This window comes from Arvicanthis niloticus, chromosome 8 (assembly GCF_011762505.2).
Source record: "Arvicanthis niloticus isolate mArvNil1 chromosome 8, mArvNil1.pat.X, whole genome shotgun sequence".
NCBI classification, from domain to species: Eukaryota; Metazoa; Chordata; class Mammalia; order Rodentia; family Muridae; genus Arvicanthis; species Arvicanthis niloticus.
In genome coordinates this window covers 17,419,925-17,443,278 of record NC_047665.1, presented here as the reverse complement: position 1 = coordinate 17,443,278, position 23,354 = coordinate 17,419,925, and the positions used below count along the sequence as shown (strand labels likewise).

At 43.7% G+C, this 23,354-nt stretch overlaps 1 long non-coding RNA gene across 1 annotated transcript; it reads left to right on the top strand.

The window, feature by feature from the left end:
- The first annotated feature begins 74 nt into the window (after window positions 1-74).
- Window positions 75-13,818, top strand: LOC143443280 (uncharacterized). The gene is made up of 4 exons (XR_013112103.1): window positions 75-1,834; window positions 5,724-5,831; window positions 9,676-10,006; window positions 11,071-13,818. It is a non-coding gene; the product is annotated as an uncharacterized LOC143443280 (long non-coding RNA).
- Window positions 13,819-23,354: the final 9,536 nt, after the last annotated feature.

Sequence of the window (23,354 nt, the reverse complement as noted above, 5' to 3'; positions counted from 1 at the left end):
AATAGAAGCCAAATATGGAGCAGTTGGCTGCCGCCGCCGCAGCTCAAGGATCCGACTTCATGGGGGGGTGGGGGGGGAGGCACCCTCTGGCAGGCGGCCCGGCGAGCCGCACAGAGCACGGCGAGCGCACGGCGCGGCTGCCGGCCCGCGCCCTTAACCCTTATATGCACCCCGGCTGGAGCAGCGCTCGCTCCAGGGGAGGTCGGGTGTCTCTCCCCAATTGCAGCTCCGGATCCCGGACACCGACCGGAGGGGACTATGCCTTCCAGGTTTGAGAAAGGGGAGGGGAAGTTGGGGCGATGAGGTCATTGGAGTGGTGACCGATCGGTGCTCGCGCGCCTCCCCGGCTCCCTGCAACCTAGTTGGAGGGGACAGGATGAGTGCAGGGTGCAACTCCGGCAACCTGGGAGACTCACAGCAGCGGGTGTCAGGCTTTGGCTCCCACCTGATAAAATACCCAAGGGGGCGGGGAAGTCGGCTGATTCTAATTAGGAAGTGCCCTCGGTGCCCTCGATGCCCTCGGTGAGCGTCTTAAGAGGACTTATTGTATCCTCGCGGTTAACCCTCCAGCCCGCCAGCCCTGCGCCACCCGATGCTAGGCCCGCGCCTACTGCCTCGATTTGCAACTCGGGAAAGTTCTCAGGCTTCTCAAGCTTGCACCCGCACCCTCACCTTTCCTGCCTGGACAAGCTGGCGACCTCCCGGCCCTTCTTTCAAATTCTGCTGGTCTCGAAGTCTGCTGTGAGCATCGAACGTCTCAGCTCTAACCCTGGTAACCAACCGACCTGCTCAACTCTTCACAGCTAACTGAGGATCATTCATTTCATCGCAAGTGAGGTAACCTGTGCACTGAGCAGTCGATGGCGGTTCTCGGGAATCCAAGGCGAAGGAACTTCCCCCCTCCTTGTCCCAGTGGCTAAACGCAGACATGGTGTCCCCACCCGCCCCCTCCAGCTACACCTCAGTCTGGTGTGAGCTCGGTGGGAAGGAATCTTCTCTGGAGGAGTGCATCTTGCCAACAGGTGTGGCAACCGAAGGAAGAGCAGGCACATCCCCCACGAGGGTCGCTCGGCGCCGCGTTCTCTTTGCTGCAGATAATTCTCGAAGACCAGTAGGTGTCAGGCCAGCATCTGACCTCTTTCAGGTGCTTAGAACTAAGAGCCTGGAAACTCGATCCCTTGGTCTCGCTGGAAGCCACTACTATTGACTGTAAGCCGGATTTGAGAGACCTTTTGGCTCCGTCTACTTATGACCTAACAGTTAGTCACTGTCTGAAGCTGCGTTACAGAATCACCAAGAGAAATGTGTGAGCTTTTAAACTACTGGATTGTGGAGCCAGCACTCCAGAAGTTTAAAAAGAAAAAAGAAAGAAAGAAAGAAAGAAAAGAAAAAGGCCGCGGTGTGCACGCGCGCGCGTGTGTGTGTGTGTGTGTGTGTGTGTGTGTGTGGTGTAAGACACACATCTATTCTCAGATTTTGAAATACCGTGCACACATCCACGGCTGCTTAAATAGAACTACAACTGTTCCCTCTCACCGCCCCCCCGTCACTCCCCCATAACTGTGTTGTTCACTTGAAGATCCGTGATTGTTAGACTTCGTATGCTAAAGTGACATTGTTGGTCTCCTTACAGCCTCTAGTGGACGGTTAACGCGACTGTCCTGTTGAGGCTCTGTCTAGTTTTGTTTTCCATTCTGAGCTTTATCCAGGTGAAGGTTAAGAGTTCAGAGCTTAACTGACCGGTATCTTTCGCTCCCTCTTGGTAAAGCTGTCTTTGAAATGGAGCAGAAGCTTGCTGCCTGCGTGTGGAAAAGGCATCTGCTTTGTGCTACAGGTATTGTTAACTGCTGGCCTGTGAAACCTACAGAGCTTCTGTTATTCGCTTCAGTTGCAGACAGCTTTCATTTAAAAAAAAAAACAAATTTAATCTAAAATATTTTTATAACAGAAAATATTGGTTGCCATGTTTTTGGCGTAACCGAGATATTTTTCTTCCAGCTCATAATCTGCAAACTGTCCAATCCACCTCCACTCTATTTTTAGACATCTTACATTTAGAGAATTTACAAGGGGAAAAAACCCTAATATTGTAATTATTACATTGGTGCAAGCAGTTAATAATTCGCATTATTTTAACAACCTTAAACATATTAAAACACATAATTCATATTAGACTTAGTCGATTAATTTAAATGTTCCCGGAAGAAAGCTAAATGTGTACATTATCCACACAGTAAAAATAATTAATAAGAAATGTGTTGTTTACTTTCCTAGCCATTAAGATTAAAGCCATAAACTGTCACACACACACACACACACACACACACACACACACACCGTACAGCTATTGCTTCCTGAGAGGTCCAACACAAACAACATTCATGGAGCATTTTCATTACTTGACTACTGAGATGTTTCCTTTCCTGAAGACAAAATGTCAAGTGTACCATCCGAGAAGTAACAAGAGAGGTTCTTTAAAAGCAAAAGTTCTCATGCAACTAAAACCTCAGTGGAAAAAGAACAGAGTTCTCAAGGTGGTAGTTGTATGGCACCAGTCCCTAAACCCAAATCTGATATTATATTTGTACAAGACTCGGCCAAGCTTTGTAATGGAGTAAATTTGAGGAAGGAGCCTCCCCCCCCCCCCCCACCAAGCCTGACTCCTAATCTGTGTTATGCATTATAATGTTAAAAAAATTAGTGCCTTATTTGATTTATTTTTAAGGATATATAGTAAAGATATATATCTTAAACATATTAATATATAAGATGTATTAATATATTAAATATATTTAAAAATAAATAGAAGATACTAACCTCTGTGTGTGTGAAGGAGACAGAGAGAGAGAGAGAGAGAGAGAGAGAGAGAGAGAGAGAGAGAGAGAAGAGGGTCCTCTTACCACTTTTTGATTATGCCTTAGAGATAAGATCTCTACCTGAAGTTAAGGGTCATATTTTCTAGACAAGCCTGGAAATCAACAAACCTAGTCTTTGCCTCCTGTCTCTCTTCCCCCTCCAAGTTGAGCTCACATGTCCATGGGATGCTCAGCTTTAAGCAATGCTGAGGTCCAAGCTCAGGACCTCCCTATCCTACAACAAGCACTCTCAAGTCGAAAGCTATGTCTCCACCTCACCTTCTCTCTGTTTTACTGGTTTTGTCCAATCTAGTCTTGAAAGGTTAAAAAGTTCTAGCAACTATTTATTAAGTCACAAGACTCTTCTGTCACACTTCTGCATTTAAAAGCGTGGTAGTTCATGTAGCAGCAGTTTCTGCAGCACCACCATCCAGGGCACTTTAGACTTTCAGAGCCAAGTAGCCTTACCCCACACTAGGCAGGCAAAGTCTGCTTTTCAACTGAAGACTGGCACATCCCAGCATGAAAAACACTGGTCTGTTCTTTGGGACTCTGCCAGAGTATATTTGGTTCCACATATAGAACTTAATTCTCCAGTGAATTAATTACCTTTATACGAATTAATTTTACCAATAAAAAAAATCATACTGCATGTGGACCTCCATATCCTCAAATTTAATCAGCTTCTGGTAGGGAAAAATATGTATATTTTAAAAAGTCATCTGTACTGAATACCTGTAGTCTTTTTTCCCTCATCATTATTCTAAGCACAATACACAATGGTGAGTATTTCTGTTGTGCTCGGTGTTGTGAGTAACCTAGAGATTACTGATAACTTAAAGTTATACTGTAAACTCAAATGACTCATGATGTGAAGCATGTAAGAGGATGTTAAGTACACTGTATCCAAATGCTTTAGTGCAGTATAACATTCAGGTGTCTCAGAGGGACCCTAAAACTAGCCCTCACATTTGAAGGTGACCATATACATATGCATGAAGGAAGTAGCACTCCATCCTGGAAGAGCCTTGTTTCACCAATTATGGAAACTGCTGAGGACTGAGTGTACCGGGGTCTTGGCTATGAATGTGTTCTCTGAGGCAGTAGAGGGAGCACAAGAGTACACAGGGCCCTCTGAATTGTGACAGATTTTAAATTATAGTATATGTTTGCATTGGAAGTAGCCTGTTATGTCATTCAGAACCAAACCAAACCAAACCAAACCAAACCAAACCAAACAAAACAAAAAAGCTAACAAATGTTCACTGCCTACTAGATTACAGCAACTAAATAATTGAACAGATTACAAATTATATAAAACAAAAGATACACTCATCTTGAGTTCTAGGCTTGCATTCTTCCAGTGGACTTCAGAAGTCATTGCTTGGAAAAGATACCTTATTGCCTGGAATGCACAAAAGCTGTTTGGGTGCCCAGCACCTCACTGGGTGTGTCGGCACACACCTGTAATCCCTGCAGGAGGATGGGGAAGTCCAAAGCATCTTCCTGAACTACTTAGAAGTTCAAGGCCAGCCTAAGATACATGAGATATTGTCTTAAGTAGTTAAACAACCCCCACCACCCCCACCCACCATCAAAGGACTCCCTGACCTGGTGATATACCTCAGGTTCTTGAGGAACCAAGTTCAATTCCGAAATCCATGTGGTAAAGAACAGACCAACTCTGGCAAGTTGTCCTCTGACCTCCACAGTACCCCCTCTTGTACACCCACACAGTAAATGAATGAACATGGTAACACTTTGTCAATAAAAGGCAGAGAGTTGTTAGTTTTCTCTAGTCAAAAATAAGAATTCTTCAGAATGAGACAACCCTTCCTGAGAGAAACTAGTGCATAACTAAAAAAGAATTTGGTTCATCAACATTAGATTCAGTGAACTGATTTCGAGTCAAACACACTGGTTAAAAGTTGATAATTTTTTGCCACACTTCCAAAAAATTCTTATTTTAGGCTATTTCTAATGCTTGTTATAACAGCTGTCTATGTCTTCATTATACTTATATAGTGTTTCATATTGTTCATATATACACATATATTAAATTTATAATTATAATATATAATATTTATATATACAACATATATATGTTGTATATATATCCTTTATATATGTATATATTATGTATGTATATATAATCATTATATATAATGTATTATATATATATAATACATATATATGATATATGTGTGTATATATATACATATATATATACATATACATATACATATACATATACATATACATATACATATACATATACATATACATATATATATATATATACTTCCCTGGGATAGGCTCAGACACATGTCAAAAGCCAACACTGAAATTAGGAAGCTACACAGTGAGAGAGACATCATTGATATTGAGTAAGTATCTATTTATTAGTTGAGGGCAGATTTCATTATGTACCCTAGGCTGGCCTAGAACTTCCAATCCTCTTATCAGAGCCTCAGGATTGATGGGATGACAGCCATAGATCATCAACCTCCAGCTGATAAGTAGGCATTTTGGTACGAGATTAAGAATAGAGTACCAAGCCTGACCTAGAGTCTTGGGCCTGTAGTCCCAGCACTTGGGAAGTGACAACAGAGGGACCTGGAGTTCAAAGTCAACCTTAGTTACACAGTGAGTCAGAGGCTACATGGGACCTTCTAATTAGAAACTGTCTTAGATCTCAGGCTGCTGTTTGTGTCCTTGTGTCCTTGTCAGTCCCCAGCAGCTATCTGTTAGCATCTACTATACAATACACAGGCCCCGCCGAGAATACACAGTGAGGAAAACATACCCATCTACAAAGAGTTTAGAGTATTACCAGTCTTATCTTCCGAAAATGTGATTTTTTGCCAGGGTGAGGTCCAGATGCTCACAGCTGGCTGACCAGTGCCTCGAAGAAACACACCATGCAATGCAAAAGACACTAAGAGTCAAAGACTACACTGGTTGCAATGTTGAGAGGTAAGAGGGCAGTTGTATAACTCTTGAGCAAGGTTAGTCTTACAAGCTGATAGTACCCTTTCACCTTTGTAAACCAGACCAAATCTAAAGACAAAATATGCCATATCCAAGTGCCTCACCTACCAAAGACCATCAAAGTTGGAGTGGTAAACATTTATTTATTTATTTATTTATTTATTTATTTATATCTCTTTAGAATTGTTAAAAGTCTTTTCCTCCTATGGTAGGGAAGTGCATGCCAAGTTTCTGCTTGGAACAATTTGTTATGGCTATGCGAGAATCCTGGAAAGTTTGAATTTTTAATGGAAATACTGACGACAGACTGTGAACCGTGCTCTTACAAAAAGGGTGCTATCCGTTATGTCCTTTAAAAAGCTGAGCAAGCTGTGGTGGTTACGGAACACATACACTTGGCTAAGATTGTGCTCCTAAATAAGCCTGGGGAGAAAGAAGCCAGAGTAATAAAGCAAAGTAGAAACGAAAGCGAAAGCTGCCCATACAATAGACTCTGGGGTCAGCGGGCCACACCCTATCTGAAGTCCTGGGGCTGTGTACAGCCTACAGACACCTACAGACCTACTTCAGCACCATGTGCTTGGTCTACCAAACTGCAGCAGCACAGGCTTCCTGGTGATATAATGACATCACCAATATCCAAGAATGGAGTGAAATCCCGGTGAGGGTGAGGGGTGAGGGGTGGGGGAGGGGCTTGTGAGGAGGGACTGAAAGGAGAGGGTCTGTAATTGGGGTGTAAACTGAGTAAGTAAATTAATAATAATAATAAAGTGAAAATGAAGTATGGAATACAGCTCTGTGGCATCGTCCTTGCTTAACATCAGCAAGGCCCTGGGTTCAATTCCCCAGGGACAATGGTTAAAAGCCATTGCATTTTAGTATCTGCTGCCAGTTTATCATTCAACAGAGCACATATCTGCCTACACTAAACAAAACAGCAATTTTATAAACAACTAAATGAATGCTTTAATATAGAGCCACACCGTTCAGTACAGCCCTTAAGCTCTTGAAACTTGGCTAGATTAAATTGAGAGATATTTGATATGAAATATACTTCAAAATTTACAGGCTTAGTTATTTGTGTGTATGTTATATTTATATGTATGTGTATGCATATATGCAGTACCTCAATAATTATTGTATTGATCAAATGTTGAGATGAAAATATGTATATTGATCATGCATTGGGATAAATGAAACATTAATAACATATAAAACATGTATATTTTATAGGTGCATATAAATATACATACATGCATGTAAATATAAGTGTATACATATACACAAGCAATCATATACACATAAACACACACATATATACATATGTATAAGTAGATATACCTTTTTCTTTGTTTGCTTACTGTGTAAAGAAATTGAGCCCAGAGTTTCAGCAGGCCAGGCAAATTCTCTACTCCCTCAGCCCCACAACTGAATGTCTTCCATAGCCAGCCACCAAGAGCATAGATGAGGAGGCTGCTGAAACCTGGGATTAGTCTAAAACAGTCCACAGTTGAACAACTCAGGATCCTGGATGGCTTTCTGCAATAGTGCAGTAGATAACAGCTGATGCTCTCCCTTCATCCAAGTGCCCTCCTTCTCCACGTGACATGGACTTTAACTCCTGTTCTCGCCGAGTCATCTGAATACATTGTCTCCTTGGTAGATCTACTGTGGGCCCGTAAAGCACATTATTAGGTGTATCTGTGACTCAGTCTTTGTGAAGGGTGCTCAGACCTGGTGGAAAACCTCCACTGTGTGTTTGAAAGCCAAACCTTTCCAGCATTGCAACTGGTTTGGGGGGTTTGTTATTTGTGGGTAAATGGTTTGGGGTTGGTACCTTCTAGAGACACCTGGATTGGGGGATTAATAATGAAAATTATATTATGGCTTGGTGAGTACTTGCTTCAAAATGTGAGGACTCCAGTTGAGATCTCCAGCATCAAAGTAAAAAAAGGGGGTCTCCTGATCCATACCCGTGATTCCAGTGTTGGGGAGGTAAAGATGGAGGCTCCTTGGCATCTGCTGGCCAGCCAATGCACCTGAACTCATGAGCTCTAGGTTCAGTAAAAAACGAGTCAGACTGTGGGTCAGAGAGATGGATCAGTTAATCAAGGTGTCTGCCACCAAACCTGATGACATGTTCAACTCCTGGGACCTACACAGTGGAAAGGAAGAACCATGGAGTTACTTCTTGTCCACACGTGCACTTGGTACATTGGAACACACACACACACACACACACACACACACTACCACCACCATCACCACCAACAACAACAATTTAAAACAATGTTTTGTGATAAAGAAAGTGAAGGAAAACACCTGACTACACACAAGAGAGAGAAAGAGAGAGAGAGAGAATGAATGAATGAGTGAGTGGATGAATGAATGAATGTTATTTTTAAAAAGATGCAGAGTGACTCTGGAAAATACCAAACATTGACCCTTGACCTACACAAATACACAGCTACACATGAATGCACACACATGAAAATTATATACTTTTTCTATCTAACTAGAAAGCGCACCAAGTCTATCAAAAGAAAATCTGTTTTTAATGTATAATAAATCCAACCCACTGAGATTCTTCTAAAGAAAATTAGATGCTTTTTTAAAAAATTTAAACCATTATTACTTTGTCAGCAAGCTAGAGATCAACGGCACCAATGGCACTCAGAATAAGATTGAATATGAGAGAATGGCTTGATAACTATCATAACTTGTGACCGTAATCATCTGACGAGCACAACTCTCTTCATATGAAAAGAAGACAGGCAACGTTTTATGGATGAGAACACGTGGGTTAAACCTTACTTGCTATTGGCTGGGAACTTTTGGGACTCTATTTTTAGCGTTTCATTAACAACTTAAGTCTTTTTTTCCCCCTTTTCCTCAAAAGAAATTCATTTTCTAAATTAAAATCCAAGCCAGAGGCACCATCCTTTGAACTTAAGACAGTGGAGATTGATGGGTTATACTTGTGAAACATAGGGTTCATCCCAAGCGAACAGGGGACCACGTCAGTGTGCAGAAAGAAATATCGGCTCCTTAGGGAAGGTACAGGAGAGTTCTTTGTCCTTCTGACTTCATGACCGGAGAATACATTGCTGCAAGCTCTCTTAGCTACTTCATTTTTCTTGAGTAAATACTGGCCAGGACGAGCTGATCTGAGTTAAGGTCAGAGTTTAAGAACATCCCTTTGTGAGGAATTTACCAAGCTTGCCCCCAAAGAGGAAGCATTGAAGAAAAGTGCATTGGCAAGATTTCCTTTTTTTATTTTTTGACAAAAAAAAAAAAAAAAAAAAAAAAAAAAAAAAAAAAAAAAAAAAAAAAAAAAAAACCCTAACCCAGAGTTCATAGAAGAAACTGTCAACGTGGGGGTTTCAGAGGGGGGATTGTCAGGTAGGTTTGAGGCCCTTTACAAAGGAAGGGGCTGGCAGCAGAGGCCAGGAGTGGGAGGAGCCTAAGACTCTCTGGAGGCTTGCTACTGGAGGTCCTGTTTCTGCTTTATCCGTCCTGCCACAGATTACCTTCTGCGAGAGCGGGGATAATGGCATTCGGACTAGAACTATAAATTACAAACACTCTCTTCTAAACTACAGAACGAACATGCAGAATAGAAGACCCCGTTCGCTGGAATGCCAGCCAACCAAGTAGAAGAAGGCAAATTACTCACTCATCCCCCTGCAGACAAAATACTATTCCGCCAGCTATGCGGGGTAGGGGGGGTGGGGTGGGGGGTTAAGAGGGACGGGGAGCAGGAGGAGCGAGTAGGGAGAGCTTTGCTTTTTTTTTTTCTTTTTTTCTTTTTTTTCTTTTTCTTTTTCAGGTATTAAGAGAAAGCAATTCATTGCAATTGTATTATGGACGCGGAATCCATTCTACTGCAATGGGCAACCGAGTTGTGAGAACTGCTTCTCAATCCAACCCCCTCTCTGCTTTAGAAGCTGAAACTTAATTATCAATAGTAGGAGCATGGCTCCCATCACTCCCGGGCTAGCTTTCCCTGAAGTCAATTTCATAATTGCGAGGCTCCACCCCCTCCTGCTCAGCACTTCCTTTCCCCCAATACCCTCTCTCCCCCACCCAGCCATGAATCATCTTGCCTTTAAAGAGACTGTGATGACCCCGGGTGAACTTTGCTGGCTTCCTGTATATCCGTAAGTCAAAAAAACAAACAAACAAACAAAAACAAACAAAAAACCCGGGGTGGGGGGTGGGGCGTGGAGGGAGTTGTTCTGTGACAGAAACCTGGTCAGAGCCAGATTCAGGCTCAGAGGCCACAGGCTAGGTTGCTTCTCTGGGACAAAGAGCAAGAAGCTAATTTTTTTTTTTCCTAGAACTGTGGAGATGATTTTGAATCCCATATCTTGGTCCACAATCAGGTTTGTAAGAACCCCGTTAGGCCCTTTGTGCAGAATGAAATATATCAGAGGGGGGAAAATGTTCTTGGATCTCATTTCTGCAGTCAGGGCAGAGGAATTTCTACCACATTCGGTACTTTGATTTCTGCAGATCTTGCTGAGAGTGGGGTTTCCATATTTGTGCTTTGACAAATGCACCCAATAACTGATTCCTCCTGATATGTGTTCTTAGTGTTATTGGTCTCTTATTTGTGCATTCATTAAAACTAGAGACATGTTTGGCCTTCCTTCCCTCCCACTGCAATGATGGAGTGAAAGAAACCCTGGGTCCTGTGATCTCTAGGCAGGTGTTCAAACACTGGATTGACCCTCCAGCATCATCTCCTCCTCCTCCTCCTCCTCCTCCTCCTCCTCCTCCTCCTCCTCCTCCTCCTCTTCCTCCTCCTCTTCCTCCTCCTCTTCTTCTCCTCCTTCTTCTTCTTTCTCTTCCTCTTCTTCCTCCTCCTCTTCCTCTTCCTCCTGTTCTTCTTCCTCCTCCTCTTCCTCCTGTTCTTCTTCCTCCTTCTCCTTCTTCATATTTGAACACAGCATTGAAGCAATGCAGATAACGTTGACAATATGGACCATGAGATGTGACACCCTCTTAAAGGAAGTCTCAGTGTAAGCAAACTAACTTCATTTTGGTGAGCCCCCTCCCCAGCCCCACCTCCTTAGCCTAGAGACTTACTCCTCATCTTTTAAGATCTGGCTTGAGGATCAACACTTCAGTGAAGTCTTTCTTGATGATCCCAAGAATCTGTAGCTTTGCCCAATGTGTGAGTCACAGCAATAGTATATTCTTATTCTTTTTATTTATACAGTAGTTTTCAAACCACTAACAGAAGAAGGAGGAGGAGGAGGAGAAAGAGAAGGAAGAGGAGGAAGAAGAGGAGGAGGAGAAGGAGGAGGAAGAGGAGGAGAAGGAGAAGGAGAAGGAGAAGAAGAAAAAGAAGAAAGCTTCTGTTGCATGTGTGACCATTGCTAGGTTCAGCCTATGAACGTTTCTCCTTTGTTTGTTGGTCTGGTTAAAGGACACTCCCCTTCCCCATAGGCACTATCCCTGGCATTTCCTGTTTCTCTCTGTTGGGAGTTGAACTCAGTCTGCTCACAAGTATATTGAAGTCAGCATCCCAGTAGCATATGACCTGATTTGGGAGTAGGGTTTGCATGTCTAGTTAGGAGGAGGTCTTCCAGATTGAGAGTGAACCCTAAATCTAGCATGAATGTCACTTTCATTAGAACACAAAATATCAACTCAGAGGCAGCCTAGGGCCAATAACCCTGAGAAGATGGAGACAGAGATGGGAAAGACACTGTTGTATGCCAAGAGTGTCATGTCTTTTCCAACAAACACCAGAAGCTGCAGGGGAAGGAAGTCTCCTTCCTCACAGATTTCAGACTGGGGCTGATCCCATGACACCTAATTTCAGACTTCTGACCTTCAAAGCTGGGGGAGCAAAACCTCTTAGGCTTTAAGCAAACGTGTCTAGTCACTTGTTAGGATAGGCTAGACCGGGAATCCATGCTCCTGGATCTGAGGTTTCAGGACTGTTGCTTCTTTCTTGTTATTTGTGTTTACACTCTATCTCTCTCCTCTTTAGCTATTCATCAATAATCTATCTTGAGTGTGTATTTGATCTGGTATCCACGACAACATCAGTAAACAAAAGACCACAGGGGACAGATCGATTACCTAGAGAGCTCTGGAGTCACCTGCCCATCTTTCCAGAAGAGGTTTATTTGTTGGCTCTGCACTGAAACACAGGCTACCACAAGGGGTCTCAAGGAATGAGACAGCCAGGTCAGTGGCCAGGTCCTCCACAGGGCTTCTCAGCTCCCTCTGTTGGGGACCAACACACATAGCAGCTAGCCTCTAAGGAAGTATCATGGTAGCTAACAGTGAAGAGTAGACAAACAATAAACTAGTTAGGCATACAATCAGTCAACCTCAGGGGTGAAAGAACCCTTTTCATAGTAGCAGACATCTCCATCATCAGAGAAGAGGAATTAGTACAGCCAGGCCTTGGATTTCTCTCCAGATCTGGCCAAGGGTAGAAGCTTTCTTGTCTTTCTTCTGGACTAGATTAAACGTAGAACCTCATGCATGAAAGGCATCTACTACCAAACCATGTCTCCAGCATCGACTCACATTTCTCAAAGAGCAACTGCATACTCCCTGTGAGGGGTTCTCGCCAGCAGGCAGGAGACCTTACCCTCGGGGGCCCCCAAATCCTGAGGAAGCTACTGCACTGCAATTGCTGTGACATATTTTCCAACACTCTCACATCTCAGGAAACAGCATCTATATCCTTTCAGTATTCAGCCCCTAACCAGCGGTGTTATCTTAGCTGCTTTCTCATTGGTAGCTTGCATCCACACTATCCATTGTCTTGAGCTGGCTGGACCTTCTAAATACATCCAGAGGCTACCAGAGGCTAGCCATTTCTCAGCACTGGGATGGCCACCATTAGAGCTAACCATCATCAGGAGATTGCAGTAGCCTCTTAGTGTATCTTTGATGTCTCTGCTACAAGGGAGTAGCCCATGTCTTGGTCCATTGCATGAAACCGGTGAATCTGTGCTGCTGGAAAACCTCATGGCTGCTTTCTATACCCAGACTCAGGTCACAGCAGTTCCATTTCTACCAGACTCCCCATGATCTCAGCTCTTCTGACCTCTGTCACCATCATTGCCCCAATACATGCAGCCTCCCTAATCTCCAAAGACACCAGGCATGTTCTGCTGTGGGCCTAGGCTTTCTGCTGCTGTTACAGGCTCTAGAAATGTTTTTCCCTTAGACAGCCATACCTGCCATGGTCCTGCCTTCTGCCATCTTTTTTTTTTTCCTGAGAAGCTAAGACCAGGGTGCTATGTTTTGACCACTACACTCTAGCTGTTTCCTTCTGCCTTCCTTATTATTGCATGAATATGTTATCTCATGATATCCTACTCCATGAAGTGTTTGCTATTCATTTGCTGTCCAGAAGGAAAGGATCTTTGTCAGTATCAGCTGGGATTGTTCTCAGTAGAGCATTCTGATGACAGACTCACACTAAATATTCACCAGTTCCTAAATGAATTCAGGAAGCAATAAGTAATATTTCCAGGGCCTACTATGAGCAATCGCCAGCCCTACCTAATGATTGCATCATTCGAAGCTCATCCAGGACTAGATACAGAGCTCATCGGTAGAGCTCTTTCCTGGCACGTGTGATATCCTAGGTTCAATATCCAGTTCCACCCCAAACAACAAAAAGTAAGCTCAAAACAGATCTACTCTGTCTAACCTATTTGTTTGCTCTTTGACTCAATTCTATCAAGTATGACCATTAAAGCTGAGTATGCTGAGATAGCCCTAGCCTCGGGATCCGGTTTATAAAGATACTTTAAGAGAGTCCAAATTCAATGCCTTTAATCCCAGTCCCTGGGAGGCAGAGGCAGGCAGATCTCTGTGAATTTGAGGCCAGCCTGGTGTATAGAGTATGTTTAAGGACAGCCAGGGCTACACATAGACACCTTGTCTCAAAGTGAGCGCGAACACACACACACACACACACACACACACACACACACACCACCACCACCACCACCACCACCACCACCAAAAGTCAAAGCCAGGATCTGAGCAGGTATATATCTCAGTGTTTATCTGGCATTCAACATCCTTGTCTTCTATCCTGAGCACCCAGGAAGCCAGGCATAGGTGTTAAAATTCCCTGTAATCTAATACTCAAAACACGAAGGCAAGAGCATGAGGAATTCAGGGGCATCCTCAGCTACATAATGAGTTGGAGACCAGATCTGGATACATGAGACCTGGGTCAAAATAAAGCAAAACAAAAGTCCAAGACAATCTATAATTATAGCTGTAAATGCTTCTACTCACCCAGCTCTTGCATGAGACAGGCTCCACATTGAAGGCTTTGCAGATGTCATCTTAATTTCCCAACAGTTCAGTGAGGTTGAGATCATAATCCTCATTTTTTTAGAGTTTAAGAGTCCCACCCCAGACTCGATGTTTTCTGGGTCAAGTTAGGCATTACTAGAGCTTAGGAAATTTTAACACACCACTGCCTGAATGAGCTAGGATAGTCAGAGCAATACAGATACCATGTTGGGCTATTTCAGCCAAGGCCTCATTTCCACTCCCTGTTAGGGCTCGACTATGAAAGGCCCCACCTGTAAGCTCATTTGTTTGAACAATCTGCCCCCCAACTAAGGACACTGTTTGGAAGGTTGTTTGTGGAACCTTCAGAAGGTGGAGCTTCCATAGAGGAAGTGGATCACTGAGGGTGGGTGAGTCTTGAAATCTTACAGCTCCATCTAGTTCCTGTCTGCTCTTTGCTTCCTGATCCTCCGAGATGAGATGGGAGACAGATGGCTCCCTCCACTACATTCGGGACCACCCTAGGTGCCAAGCCTTCCATTCCATGGGACTGTACACTCTGAACCCATGGGCAAAGAAACTTGATCCTGCCACAACAATGAGGAAAGTATCTAATATGTTTCTTTTGTTTGTCTTTGAAACCAAGACTCAGACTGTAGCCTAAACTGACTTTGAACTCATGGTGATTCTCATGCCTTCATCTCCTGCTGGGATTACAGGTGTGAGCCTCCATGGCAATGAGTCGGGCTCAATCTCTAACACATGTATCCCAGAAAAGAAAACTAGAGGCTCCCAGTGAGGATGGGAATATTTGTCCAGATCAACCTACATCATGTGAGGCTAACAAAGTGAAATTTCAGCGTTTGGTTTTTGCCTGTGGAGTGCACAGCTAGAAATTGATCATACTTAAAGCCCCCACTTTGGTCCCCAGTCAATGGTGTGTTTTACCACAGCAGTCTTCTGTGATGAAGACTGAGTCCATTGTAAGGGGCCGATGTGAATCCCCAAGCTTCATTTCAATAGACAATCTCATTTAAGTAGACTTTGTTCCACCCCTTTCTTCCAGCTCTATCCCAAACTTTCCAGAGTCCTCAGGTACCAGAACCTAAGTTAAAGGGTCTAGAAGTCACTTAAGTATAAAACACTATACACTTTCTGTAGACTCTTCTATTTATAGTTAGGAGACATGATCATCAGTGCTGGAATCGTTCCAGAGTTTAGCAGTCTTGGACAGGAGGAGGGAGAGAGGGAAGAGAAGGGGAAGGAGGAGGAGGAAGAAGAAGAGGAGGGAGAAGAGAAGGAGGAAGAGGGGGAGGAGGTCTCCAAGAGCCCAGTTCTCTTAAATCGGAAGGAAATGCAAAGACCCTATTTGTAGCTGCAGGAGAGGAAAAGCAAAGATCCCCACAAGGAAACTACCAGCAGATGGTAAATACATTTTTAATTCTTCTGTCATACTGTGTGGACTTGTGCACATTTGTCCTGCTGTGTTAGGCTCCTGAAATAGCCGCCATGGACCTGCAGAAGAGTGCCACAACAATCAGGAACAATCAACTCAAGAAGCCATGAGAGCCGACAAACCAGAAGGGTTAACCTAACAAGGTGGCTTGGCTCCCAGTCGTCGGCACTTCCTCAAGGTGCCTGCTGTCTTTCTCAGTGCAGGAACATTCTCTCCTATGCCAAGTTTCATGGGTGATGCTTCAAAGCATACTATCTCAATCTCTTCTCCATGCTCTGCTTGCAATTATTACATACTGGCACTATTTATATCATAGCTCCAAAAGTTACAGGGACCAAGGACCATAGATTGACAGGTCCTAAGTCCTCAAGGGAGTGTCATCAATACCTATGGTAGTCCACACTTCTTCACCTCATCCTCTTCCAGATTTCAATGGATAGCATGTTTCCATGTAACACAGTAGAAATTTCAGTTCCAGAAAAAAGGAGCAATTTGGTCATGAGCTGTCTGTCAAAGAACTTCAAAAGGTAGTATCCTAACCTACTTTCTGTGGACAGTTGGTTCTAAGAGATGCTGGGAGACCATCACCAGGAGTGAATTAGATTCCCAACCCCGACATCATCACTCAGGGTTCATCAGTGGAAAGGAAAATGTGTTGATGAACCTCATTGGAGGGGGGGGACAATGAAGCATGATTTATAACTTAATCACAGTCTAAGGAACAGAACACGATACTGTACCATTAGAACTGTAGCCCTAGAAAAGCCAGTCTGATTATTCTTTCATTTAATAGACATAAATCTGGGCCAAAGAGATGCAGAAAACTGGCAAAGATTGTGCAATTAGTGACACAGTGATGACTCCATCAGTAGAGCCCAGAACACTTCTGTCTCCCCATCCCATGTTTTATCTACTCCAGCACTCAAGGAAAGTTGGTTTGCCTGTGACACCCTATATCTGAGGCTTGGTGATCTTTGTCACAGCAACCTTTGTGGTAGGGTTCTTATAAATCAGGATGAAGGAGTCTGTGACTAGTCTGGGGCTTCTTAGGGGAAACTGACTGATAATCTTCATCAGTAAGGCAAAAGGTAAAACACATTTGTTAATTTCTGCCCTAGACCCCTGTGGATTGTGTCTGGGTTATGTAGTTACTACATCATTGGGCACAGCTGGGCTCCTCTTTTCATGAAGTACCAGAGAATGTTCTTAGATAAGAAAGAAAGGCATTGGCAAAGAGAATCCAACACTTCCTGCATAGTGGCTTCCTGGGCAGGACCTGGTTGGTGGGAGAACTTCTGCCACCTCCTGTTGGAGGCAGGAATGAAAGGCACTTACTGTCTTAGTCACAGAAAGCATAGCAAGACCACCCTAGCTCTACTCAATCAAAGGAAATCTTGGTCTCAACAGTTTAATTCTCTTGGAGACTAAACAGGTTATCACACAGACAACTTATATCCTCATAGTTCCTGGGGAATGCCTCTTCTTAATCAATGATGCTTCAAGATGTTCTTTTCTGTTTCCATGCAAGTTAATCAGTACCATCCCAAATAGCTAATTGAGCAATGGAGTTCTTCCAAATCTTGCAACTTTATTCTGAAATCTGATTTTGCTTTTTATCTGCATATGATATCAGCAATACTTTCTCCTGTTTTTTTTTTTTTAAATCTTTTAACTAGTCTTGTTTACATAGGGTATTCTTCTTTGCTGTAGAAAATCAGTGTGATCCTTTGAGTAGTCCTACTAAGTTTATTGTCTACTACCATGAGCATGGGGAAGATCTGAGGCTGGGGGAGGGAGCAGTGTAAGAACCATTTGACTAAGTTATTTTCCATTGAACAGTAATGAAGGCACACTTTAACTTATTTCATGCCTGCAATTCAAATTTGATTATCTAGCTAATATCACTGGGGACAATTGAAGCTTTAATAATTACACTCAAGGTCTTGAAAAAGAAAAGAAAATTGTGTTTAGTACATTCGTTCACATACAGCCTGGCAGACTTTTGGTCTGAGAACCTGATTACCTTAGAAATGTAGACCGATCCTAAGACTCCATCTTGAGATCCAGTTCAGTTGATACTATTTCAAATAAACTAAACGCTAGCTATAAACTATTGTTTCTTGTAGAAAGGTGGGGTGGTTATTATTTGAGTAAGAAGCACAGGCTTCATCTTTCCTTGTGGAAGACTGCTTCCCTCACAAAGATCCGAGGCCAGGATTCTTACTCCCAGTACAGGCTTCATTATGAGACAATGCAGTAATGAAGTCGCCTCGAACTGTAGGCCAAGGGCTCATCCCGTGGCCAGATTCCATATATATCCTCGGATTCCCATGATCCTCAGAAACGAATCACCTTTCCAGAGAAGCATAAATCCTGCCACAGCTCTGACTTGTATAAAAGCAGATGTTCTGAGAACGTGATACTGCTTAGCATCCTGGGTAGCTAAGGGGAAGAGAGAACTTGAGTGGAGTCACAGTTAACTCACTGTCAGAGGGAGGCTTGGGGGCTGTTACAGACACACACCATGCCTTGGGGTCCTACATAGGTTCTCCACTTAAAAGACGGGGGACACAGTCTGTGGGTTGAAGAAGGGACTTGATGAGTTTCCTGAGGCCGACACCCATGTGTTAAGGCTTGGACTGTGGTATATATTGCTAAATACTGGCCCTGGTTGCCTCAGAGATGAGAAAATCTTCAGATACACTAAGTGATGCTAAGTGACCTTGCTCCTTAATTTAAAACTGCTGGTTGAATAAAGATGCTGACAGCCTATAGCTAGGCAGAAGAGAGGTTGATGGGGTATCAGTTCCCAGACCTGGAGTTAGAGGAGGACCACAAGGGAGAGGGAGAAGGTGGAAAGAGGAGAGGACACCATGGGGTAGATGAGTCATGAAACTGTGGCCATGAGGGCTGGGTCAATTGGAGTAAAGGGCGGCCCACGTGGAACATGGCAAGTTATAACTTGGGGTTGTTGATAGGGAGTAGATAGTAATAGCTTAGAAGGTAGATTCTGCCCAGCTCTAGTGCCTTAAAGGCTTATTATGAATGTAAAAGTTGTGCATCCTTTATCTGGGAACTGAATGATCAAAGGCAGGGTAGAAGCCCGAAATTCAATAGTTACTACAACAGCCTTGCTTTGCTTCAGGAAAGCAAAGAGACTACCTCAACAGGAGTGCACAGATGACCCGCCCGGTGTTGGAAGATGGGTGACTGGACATAAGGTACTATAGGCTATGTTGTTTCCATGGGTAACAAGTCCAAAAGCATCCAAAACTCTTGTGCTGGGGGAAAGTATGCTGTGTGTATTTTCCTGGGGAGACCCAGCAAACACCTGTTCACCCAGATGGCAGAGAGGCACACCAGAGACAATGGCACTCAAGGCTAGCTCGAGGAACTTGGGAAGTTTCTTGGGGTTCCTTACGGGAGCATGGGTGACTCAAAGGCAGCTGCCTTACCTAATACAACCCCAGCCTGAGTGACAGTTCACAAACCCTCACCCCTGGAACTCGTTGTACGGCTTGCAGTTGTGTCCATCCAAGACAGTCTCTTCCTCCAGTGACACTGCCCACACTCAAAAGGCTCTCATGAGCAATGGGGAGGGATGTGTGAATCTTAGAACTTTTCCCAAGCCTCTGTGTCTGTAGTGTTCTGGGGATTACGTACCTCCATTCCTTCTCCTTTGAAAGGTCGTGTTTCGGTTTGAAAAAAAATGGCTATACAGAAAAGTATAACCATTTTCCTTTGTTTACAAAGTAATTTGTGATTGAAGGCTTTTTATAATGTTCAGAAGCTCTACTTTGATCTAGGGGGTGCCCACTGTGTGATAACCCATTAAGCCGCGGAGGTGTGATTCATATGTGTTTTTCACAAGACTGAGTTGTTTCAATTAAAAGGTTCAAAAAGAATATCTCCCAATGGGCAATATAATTCTTAAAAGGCATTAGAGTAGTATTTTTCTTAATTAAATAAATTGCTATTTATTAAAGAGGAAATGGAAAACTTGGGTTTAAAATCAGAAGACAAGAAAAAGGTGGCACCCACCCCCATTATAAAGCCATGGAAACTCTCAGACACAGGAACTGCTCCCATGTGCTTAGTATACTGTTATGTATCATCTACTAAGAGGAGAGATACCCATATCCAGTGCCTGAGATGTGTACCCCAGGGCACAGACACACCATTGAAATAGTGCTCCCATTCATAACAGCCCAACATTGGAGACAGGTGAGAACAGCCATCAGCAGTAGCTACTACACAATGTTGTTTATCCAGTTTGGGAATATCACACAGCACTGCACGTGAATGGAAGAGAAAGAAAAAGAAAAGAAAGAAAATAATTTTTTATATTTCCATACGTTTACTTTTTTTTTTTTTTTTTTTTTAAATGAGGGAGCTGGGGATCTGGCTCAGTAAGTTACAGCACTTGCCACTTAATCATGAGGACCTGAGTTCAAATCCTCAGAACTCATGTAAATCCTAGATGCTTAGTATATGCATCCACCATCATCACACTCCTGTTGGGAAAAGAAAGACAGGGTGGGGGTTGGGAGGGAGAACAAGAGAATCCCAGGAAGCTCACAGGCAGCTGGTTCAGGATTCACAGTGCAGTGGAGGCTTAGGAGAGACTCTGTTTCAGACAAGATAGAAGGTGAGGCATTACAGCTGCAGTTGCCTTCTGACTCCCACATGTGAGGACTGGCATGCACACACACACATACACATATAGTTGATTAAAAAAATATGAAAATATATTTTTTTGCCAATGCATACTTAACCAGTAATATTGTAATGCAAAAAGAAACAAAAAGAGGCAAGAAGATTAGCTTAAAAGTAGGGAAGGTGGACGACTTGGGGGTGGGTTGTCTTTCACTTTCTCTGTAATCACCTGAATGTCTAGAATATATAATTAATTGATTAATTGTTATTATTATTAATTTATCAGGTTGGACTTTCTGTGTACATTTCACAACAAAAACGTATGTAAAACGCTCACGTGAAACCTAATGGCATGGAGACAGTTGTCGTTGTAACATATTGCTATATCCATACTGCCAACCCTCCTCTGAGGTGGTATGTAGATTCAGTCCGCATTCCTTCCTAGCCTTTCATTATTCCCCCGTTAATGGCATGCCCTCCCCGAAGACTTCCTCTTTGAGTTTTTTTTTCTACCCCATTTCCATTTAATTTTAACTAAGAGTAAATACCATGCAAGCGGTATGCCTCTCTGGAAGCCCAGAGCCATGGAATGGCTTCCAGGAAATTAGGTTGCTTTAGCCTAAGCTACATTGATTCACAAACCAATCTGCAGGATTTTGCCATAGCTCATGGGAGACATTTTCTTCTCTGCTAATAATGTAGCTGCTTAAAGATAAAAAAAAAGGGGGGGGGGGCGGGGGCTCCTTTCCACATCATCAGGTGCTGTAGCTTCAAAAGGAAAGACAAGTGAGTGAGTGGGGGAGGCTGCCGGAGTAGAGGTGGGGGGCTTGAGGAAATGGCAGAGTTCAGAGTGATGTCCTCACTCGCCTTGTTCACTCCACCTTGATCTCAGACTCAGCCGCTTCACTTTCAGCAAACACCATGGAGCAGGTTCCTGATGGTTAACTTGATAGGAGAAAAACTGGGCATGGCTGTGGGGGGGTTCCAGATTGGGTTAACTGAGGTAGAGAGATTTTCCCTGAATGTGGACAATACTGTTTCATGGGCTGGCATCAGGGACTGATTAAAAACGACAAAGGTAGTGGAGGGCCAGCCATCATTGTTTAAAGCTGGACACAGTGTGGCCAGCTGTCTCATGTTCCTGTTGCCCCAACTTCCCCAGGGTTGATAAGCTGCCGTCTCAAACTGTGAGCCAACACAAACCCCGCCTCCCTTAAGTTACTTTTGTTAAGTGTTTTATCCCAACAACAGCAAAAAAAAAGGTAACAACAACGAATAACCAGTGCAATCCCAAGGTAATTCTATGGCTTTTCCTTGGCCTCCAACGGTGCCCTGGTGCGTCCTTCTACCCTTAAAAGCTCAAGTCACTTGACAAAGGAGCGCACATTTGGGTTTTACCATCTCGCTCGATCTATTCTCTGAATCTAAGTTCTTTTTTTCCTGGTGTTTAGTCTGGAAGGAACACAAAAGGCTGTCATACAAAGGCATCGGAAGAGAAGAAAAAGAACAGAAGCTGATGGTCAGATGGATCTGGACCGGAAGAGGTGGGCAGAGAACAAAGGTGTGTGGGCCATGGAGGTGAAAGTAAGGAGTGAGGCTCAGAACCCTGCTGCTTTAAAAAATAGGAATCAGCATCGGTGGGAAGCCTATGAGAACTTCAGAACCTTGTCCCGGGACTCATACCCAATCGGAGTCTGAATTTTAACAAGAGTTCCGGGAGTTTCTGTACATGGTTGTGCCAGGGCCAGGTCTGATTGATACCACCAGCCTTGGGGATATTAACAGAGGGGACTGGTTTGGCTGCGGAGGGACCTGGCATTCCTATTGATCCTGGATGACTTCCTCTTCCAATATTCTCTTTAGCACTGTGAGCAAAGCCTGTAGTTCTAATCCGTCTTGGTTTCTCTGATCTCTGATCTCTGTAGACAGCCTGTGGACCTCTGCAATCTTGGCTTGTGTCTTGCGTCTCTCCAAACTGCTAAGCTTCCTGTAGAAAGTGGATGTGACCACCTCTCCTTTACAGAGAGGTCAGTCATGGCTGGATTGATAACCGGAAGCCGTGATTGATTCTGACTCTTGTCACCCAGGCTTCATTCAACATTGTACACATCTAGCGGATAGGATTCCAAATCACCAGCTCACCTGGTCTACCCTGAATTAAGCAGGTACTGCACATTGGGCTGCCCAAGTGTCCCTGGAGGATGGTCAGATACTGTACTCAGCATCCCTAGGTGACAAGTATAAAGGAAGAGAGGTTTAGTCAGACTCATTATTTCAGAGATTTCAATGTACCATGGGAAGGAAGACAAGGTAACAGACAGCTGTTTACAGAGGCTGGAGTGGGAGGTAGTGATTGGCCAACAGAAGACAGAGGATGCAGGACTGAATTAGAAACAAGTCAATGGCCCAAGGTCCCAAGGGTCTACAGTTTCCCCCAGACAACACTGCCAGCTGAGGACTGAGTGTCCAAACACATGATCCTGTGGGTCACACTTCACATTCACACTGGAACAACTGGTATCACTTTTGGTTGCTGAGTATTAGGTTTGTCCTTCTTGCATTGGCAGGTGCTACCCTTGACGCCATAGGCTCTGTATGCAATGCCCCCTACAAAAGAGGAAGAGGCCAGGAGAAGCCAATAGAAACAGGTCAAAACAGCACTTCCCCGCTCTTAGTATCAGTGATTCCAGGATCCCATGTGCCTCTTCTGCAAGACCACACAACTCCAAAGATGGGCTTTTCTACCCTTTAAGTTAAAAGCAGCTTAAAAATAAAAGAGGGTATAAAACCATTTTTTATGCAACAATTTTGCATAGCCGCTGTATTCTGTTCCCCACCCCCCACCCCAGCCTCCATCAAGGACTTTGTTGCCTGATGTATTTTATAAAAACAGTCCAATTCGTGCAGAAGCTTCATAATTTCTCTGGTTGCTACACAGCTCGTTCATTCCGACTGCTGGTATTTACCTCCCGCCATGCTCAATTTATAGCAGTTCGTAAATTACATCAAGTACAGTGTGCATCTGCTACTGCGGTTTAAGCCAGGACCAAATGGCATGAACGGCTCAGTGAGGCTGGCAGTTAAGGAAAGGTCCTTTCAAATGACTA